General features: G+C 38.9%; 1 long non-coding RNA gene across 1 annotated transcript in view; it reads right to left on the bottom strand.

Moving 5' to 3' along the window:
• Nucleotides 1-867: 867 nt before the first annotated feature.
• Nucleotides 868-7,633, bottom strand: part of LOC138362969 (uncharacterized) — a 9,314-nt gene continuing 2,548 nt past the window's right edge. The window contains exons 2-3 of the long non-coding RNA XR_011227947.1: nt 5,344-5,460; nt 868-1,158 (exon numbers count right to left, since the gene is read on the bottom strand). This is a non-coding gene — a long non-coding RNA (uncharacterized lncRNA). The remainder of the gene's footprint in view (nt 1,159-5,343; nt 5,461-7,633) is intronic.

The following is a 7,633-nucleotide window of genomic DNA, read 5'->3' as shown; positions in this document are numbered from 1 at the left end:
TAGTGGATTGCCAGACACTTCACACAGTGCATTGAGTATGTCGTAGGTGACGCCATCTTCACCAGGTGCTGTACTTTTACCCTTTTCATAGCCCCCTTTACTTCCTTGGCTGTGATTGGTTCCTCATACTCGTCATCACTAGATTGTGCTCTTGTTATCCTAATCCTTCTGTCATTATGTCGGAGGAGCTGTTCCCTGCTTACTTATGCAGGGAGGGAGGAGGATGATGCTGCATCACTCAACTTGTGTATTAGTTCTTCAGCCTTACCCTGGGGGTCTTTGTGAGCCGCAGGCCGGGCTCTGCTCCCCTTAGCTACCTTAATTTTTGCCCACACTTGTCTTGCAGACGTTTCTCTTCCAATAGAGCTAGTGAACTCTAGTCATTGTCTTTCCCTTTGTAACTCATCTGCAATGTATGTACCTTTACCTGAATAAAAAATCTAATCTAAATCTATATCTAATCTACATGCTTAGATATATGCAAATGAGAGTAATAGAGCGAAACCTTTAAAATACTGAACAATTTGGAGGATATTGATTCATACAATTTCTTCAAAAGGTCAGATGTAACACGAACAAGGAGCAAAGGTTTCAAGCTCAACAAGCCACAGTGTAGGAGTGACAACAAATGCTTTTTAACCCATACGATTATGATCATGGCAATAAGGTTTCTAAAACAGTAGGCATTCTTCCAAAGCCAGACACTGTACTATGTTCCTCGCCCTAACCTAGTCACTCAGTATTATTCACTCATTTATCTATGTCTTGTCTATGTCTTAAAGGTTACAAGACGTACATTAGTCAATACAATTGGTGCTTAAAATGTTAAGGATCTCTTGTGAAACACGGGTATTAATAAAAAAATTTATTATGTAAAATAAATAAAAAAGGCCCAAGGGCCATGAAGTAACAAGAATGCAAGGCCGGCACAAGCTGGCGTAAGTAGAGAAGACGGAAGATTCTTCATATTAAAAGACCCTGCTTCTCCAAGATGGCAGTCACACCCTGCTTGCCCTGGACAATCACCTTATGGAGAAGGACTGTTTACTGTGAAGGGAAGTCAACAAATGCAATGCCAGCATGAGTCAGTCTTGAAGGGTAAACGATGATGGCACCCTCACAGTAACACAAAAGCCGAGCAAGCCCAGTGAGGAAGACCTGTTGATGGGAAGGAGGAGAATCATTAGTCACAACAAAATCCACATAGAAACAAAGGAGAGAAAAAAAATAAAGTGGATGTCTTTTTTTTGTATAGACATAATAAATATTGCCATTTGGCTATGTATTTATATGATATATAATAGAATACAGCATAAAACAAAATAAGAGGGGTGATAGGAGAAGAAAAGATTAGTGTTCAGTGAGAATCCACAAGGTCTTCTCTGAATACTCTTTATTTTCTTCAAGGCTGTGGGTCCCTACAATTGCACCAGAGGTGGTACACACCCCTATTATTATTTAAACAGGTGAGTACACACACGGTGTTAGCAAACTTAGCCTCCAAACACACACACACACATGGTATCAGCAAGCTTAGCCTCCAAACACACACACACATGGTATCAGCAAGCTTAGCCTCCAAACACACACCCACACACACATGGTATCAGCAAGCTTAGCCTCCAAACACACACACACATGGTATCAGCAAGCTTAGCCTCCAAATACACACATGCTATCAGCAAGCTTAGCCTCTAAACACACACACACAAATGGTATCAGCAAGCTTAGCCTCCAAATACACACACACACATGGTATCAGCAAGCTTAGCCTCTAAACACACACACACACACACACACATGGTATCAGCAAGCTTAGCCTCCAAACACACACACACACATGGTATCAGCAAGCTTAGCCTCCAAACACACACACACACACATGGTATCAGCAAGCTTAGCCTCCAAACACACACACACACAAATGGTATCAGCAAGCTTAGCCTCCAAACACACACACACACATGGTATCAGCGAGCTTAGCCTCCAAACACACACACACACATATTATCAGCAAACTTAGCCTCCAAACACACACACACACATGGTATCAGCAAGCTTAGCCTCCAAACACACACACACACACATGGTATCAGCAAGCTTAGCCTCCAAACACACACACACATGGTATCAGCAAGCTTAGCCTCCAAACACACACACACAGAAAATGGGGACATTGAAACAGTTGATAAACTTGATTTCAAGAGAGAGAGGTCACTATGGGGAACTTCAAATTTTTTTTAATAAGTAATTAGGCAGACTTGTTGCTAGACAGGGAAGTAAATTAAATGTATGCCAAATTTTGCAAAATATACAATGAAGGCACACAAACATTCATACCAAAACAGAGATGCAGGGCCAGAAAACAGGATTGGTTCAACAGAAATTGAGAGAGGGCCACAGACCAAAGACACAAAAATGGAATGAAAGACATTGAAAAACTACAAGCAGATGTCAACAAAGTTTTCGATTGGGCAGCAGAAAATAACATGATGTTTAACAGTGATAAATTTCAGGTATGGCAAAAATGAGGATCTGAAACATAATACAGGGTACAAAACACAATCGAATCTTCCCATAGTAGAAAAACAGCATGTCAAGGATTTGGGAATAATGATGTCCGACGATCTAATGTTTAGGGAGCATAACCAAGCAAATATTGCGTCAGCCAGAAAAATGATCGGATGGATTATGAGAACTTTCAAATCCAGGGATCCCATCACAATGGTTGTACTCTTCAAGTCACTTATGTTGTCCCGTCTCGAGTACTGCTCAGTATTCACTTTCCCCTTCAGAGCACGGTTGCACGGTTGTTCCTGCCGGAACAACCGTGGACGTCTTCAGGAGAAAACTGGACTGTTTTCTAAGAGAAGTTCCGGATCAGCCGGGATGTTGTGGGTATGTGGCCCTGCGGGCCGCTCCAAGCAACAGCCTGGTGGACCAAACTCTCACAAGTCGAGCCTGGCCTCAGGCCGGGCTTGGGGAGTAGAAGAGCAGAACCCCATCAAGCAGGTATCAAAATAGAAAGAAGCCAAACCCCCAATCATACCAGCGATACAAAGATGCGAGAAACAACTATACAGCAGTAAGGGAAGAGGCAGAAAGAAATTTTTAAAAAGGGATAATGGATAAATGTAAAACAGAACTGGGCCTATTCTACAAATTCATAAACAACAAATTGCAGGTAAAGGATAATATCCAGAGGTTGAAAATAGGAAACAGATTCACAGAAAATGATAATGCAATGTGTGAAACATTAAACCAAAAGTTCCAAAGTGTGTTTATACAAAATGAAATCTTAAGAGAACCAGACACAATAAGAATTTCTGAGAACATCATAGAGCGTATAGAGGTGTCTAGAGATGAAGTGGAAAATATGCTAAAGTAGCTAAGTAAGAACAAAGCAGTTGGTCCAGATGGAGTTTCACCATGGGTTCTGAGAGAATGTGTATCTGAGCTCAGCCTTCCACTTCACCTGATCTTTCAGGCATCCCTGTGTACAGGAGTCATAACAAACATGTGAAAAAAGGCTAACATAGTTCCAATCTACAAAAGTGGCAACAGGGAAGACCCCACCTCTCTCAGTTATAGACCTGAATCATTGACAAGTGTAACAGTGAAAGGATTGAAAAAAAAAAAAAAATAATAAAATCTAAATGGGTAGAACACCTGGAGAGAAATTATATAATATCACACAGACAGTATTGTTTTCGATCTGGAAGATCCTGTGTATCGAATTTACTCAGTTTCTATGATTGAGCCACAGAGATTTTAAAGGAAAAAGGTAGTTGGGTTGACTGCATCTATCTAGACATAAAAAAGGCTTTCGACAGAGTTCCACATAAGAGGTTGTTCTGGAAACTAGAAAATTTTGGGTAGGTGACAGGTAAGCTTCTAACATGGATGAAAAATTTTCTGACTGCTAAAAAAATGAGGGCAGTAATCAGAGGCAATCGGACTGGAGAAGTGTCATAAGTAGAGTACCACAGTACATGCACCAGAAATGTTCATTGTCTACATAAATGATCTACCAGTAGGAATACAGAATTATATAAACATGTTTGCTGATGATGCTAAGATAATGGGATGGATAAGAAATTTAGATGATTGTCATGCCCTTCAAGAAGACCTGGACAAAATAAGTATATGGAGCACCACTTGGCAAATGAAATTTAATGTGAATAAATGCCATGTTATGGAATGTGGAATAGAACATAGATCCCACACAACCTACAAATTATGTGAGAAATCTTTATATAATTCTGATAAAAGAAAGAGGTCTAGGGTTGATTCTAGATAGAAAACTATCACTTGAGGCCCACATAAAGAACGTTGTGTGAGGAGCCTATGCCACGCTTTCTAACTTCAGAATTTTGTTTAAATACATGGATGGCGAAATACTAAAGAAATTGTTCACGAGTTTTGTTCGGCCAAGGCTAGAATATGCAGCGGTTGTGTGGTGCCCATATCTTAAGAAGCACATCAACAAACTGGAAAAGGTGCAAAGACATGCTACTAAGTGGCTCCCAGAACTAAAGGGCAAGAGCTATGTGGAGAGGTCAGAGGCATTAAATATGCCAAAACTAGAAGACAACAAAAAGAGATGATAAAATCACTATGTACAAAATAGTAACAGGAATTGATAAAATCGATAGGGAAGATTTCCCGAGACCTGGAACTTCAAGAACAAAAGGTCATAGATTTAAACTAAACAAAGATGCCAAAGAAATATAAAAAAATTTCCTTTCGCATACAGAGTGGTACACGGTTGGAACAAGTTAAGTGAGAAGGTGGTGGCGGCCAAGACCGTCAGTAGTTTCAAAGCATTATGTGACAAAGAGTGCTGGGTAGACGGGACACCACGAGCGTAGCTCTAATCCTGTAACTACACTTAGGTAATTACATATGGTGTCAGCAAGCTTACCGTCGAAACACACACAAACAGCCTGCCTATTATTCAAGGCCTTCTCTGAGTACTCTCTATTTTCTTCTCTGAGGCTATGGGTCCCTAATCTTGCACCAGAGGTGGTACAACTTTTAAGTTTTTAACTACTGCACTGAGCACCTGATTTTGGCAAAGACTTCTTAGTGCAATTGTCAAGGACATAGTTCTGGTATTTTTTTGTTTATAAATATTCAGGTATAGTTAATGTCAAAATGTTTCAAAACTCAACAATTTATATTTCAAAACAAAAACAGTAATGAAAACATTACAAAACATTAAAATATAGCCTAATTAATTTTTTAATAAAATAGCACAACTCTCAGAATGTCTAAAGGTGCTTTGAGCAATGAAGAAGTTAATTTTATATATATAATATTATATATATAATATATATTTACCTGTGACTAATGGTTAGCAAAAATTTGATCTCTGTGAAAATTGGTCTCGTCATTGCTAGGAGATATTTTAAGACCATGATTTGCTGTGGATGGCACTGTAGTCTTCAAGTCATCAATCTAAAAATAGAGGTAATCTTTTAAAATGTAAATTTTGTATAAAAAAAATGCAAAAATAAATTGCAAGAATAATATGAAGTTATTATACATTTTTTTTTTAATTATTTAAATATTTGTGAGACATTATTAAGAAATGTATGAAGTACAGATTCTCTAAGACCTGATATGTATCTGCTTATGTTCCACCACATTACATTCAGGGCTGAAGAGAAAACACAGCCAGTAAGGTAATGATCACTTAGGATGGACTGGGATGCTACATGTAGGTGGGGGCTAAGCTGCGTGAGGCTAGGATGCCCAGCCTGCCTTGTCTAGGCTGGGCTGGGCTAGGCAACACTAGGAAGGAGTCAACAAATCTCTGGAGTGCCTTACTTTTCCTGATATCCTTAAAAAAGCAAGAATGATGCCATTTTATAAAGGAGGCGAGACAGCAGACATAAACAATTAAAGAAAAATATCAAATCTACTTATACTTTCAAAAATATTTGATTTTTTTTTTTACAAACATTTCTTCCTACTTTGTAAAATTCAACATGAATACAAACACACACACACATCCCTAGGAAGCAGCCCATAGCAGCTGTCTAACTCCCAGGTACTTATTTACTGTTAGGTGAACCAGATATAGAGAATAACCACAAAATGCTATCTTTATAAGAACTATCTTGTAAAGCCACTAGTACACGCAGCATTTCAGGCAAGATATATAATATTAATATTATATATATATATATATATATATATATATATATATATATATATATATATATATATATATATATATATATATATATATATATATATATATATATAACTGAAAACTCACACCCCAGAAGTGACTCGAACCCATACTCCCAGAAGCAACGCAACTGGTATGTACAAGACGCCTTAATCTACTTGACCATCACGACCGGACATAATGAGGTGATAGCCGAGGCTATTTGAACCACCCCACCGCCGGCACTCGGATAGTAATCTTGGGCATAGCATTTTACCAAATCACCTCATTCTTTGGGGCAAACCAAATGTTTGATTTGGTAAAATGCTATGCCCAAGATTACTATCCGAGTGCCGGCGGTGGGGTGGTTCAAATAGCCTCGGCTATCACCTCATTATGTCCGGTCGTGATGGTCAAGTGGATTAAGGCGTCTTGTACATACCAGTTGCGTTGCTTCTGGGAGTATGGGTTCGAGTCACTTCTGGGGTGTGAGTTTTCAGTTGCATATTGTCCTGGGGACCATTCAGGCTTGTTCGCATATATATATATATATATATATATATATATATATATATATATATATATATATATATATAACTGAAAACTCACACCCCAGAAGTGACTCGAACCCATATGCTATGCCCAAGATTACCATCCGAGTGCCAGCGGGGAAGTGGGTCAAATAGCCTCGGCTATCACTTCCTTATGTCTGGTCGTGATGGTGAAGCGGATTAAGGCGTCCCTGTACATACCAGTTGCGTTGCTCCTGGCAGTATTGGGTTCGAGTCACTTCTGGGGTGTGAGTTTTCAGTTGCATATTGTCCTGGGGACCATTCAGGCTTGTTCGCATTTGTGTTCCTCACGTGTTGCCCCAAAAATGAGGTGATTTGATAAAATGCTATGCCCAAGATTACCATCCGAGTGCCAGCGGGGAAGTGGGTCAAATAGCCTCGGCTATCACTTCCTTATGTCTGGTCGTGATGGTCAAGCGGATTAAGGCGTCCCTGTACATACCAGTTGCGTTGCTCCTGGCAGTATGGGTTCAAGTCACTTCTGGGGTGTGAGTTTTCAGTTGCATATTGTCCTGGGGACCATTCAGGCTTGTTCGCATATATATATATATATATATATATATATATATATATATATATATATATAAATATATATATATATATATATATATATATATATATATATATATGTCGTACCTAGTAGCCAGAACGCACTTTTCAGCCTACTATGCAAGGCCCGATTTGCCTAATAAGGCAAGTTTTCATGAATTAATTGTTTTTCGACTACCTAACCTACCTAACCTAACCTAACATAACTTTTTCGGCTACCTAACCTAACCTAGCCTATAAAGATAGGTTAGGTTAGGTTAGGTAGGGTTGGTTAAATTTGGTCATATATCTACGTTAATTTTAACTCCAATAAAAAAAATTGACCTCATACATA

This window comes from Procambarus clarkii, chromosome 9 (assembly GCF_040958095.1).
Source record: "Procambarus clarkii isolate CNS0578487 chromosome 9, FALCON_Pclarkii_2.0, whole genome shotgun sequence".
Taxonomy (NCBI): domain Eukaryota; kingdom Metazoa; phylum Arthropoda; class Malacostraca; order Decapoda; family Cambaridae; genus Procambarus; species Procambarus clarkii.
This window is presented reverse-complemented; position numbering and strand designations above follow the sequence as displayed.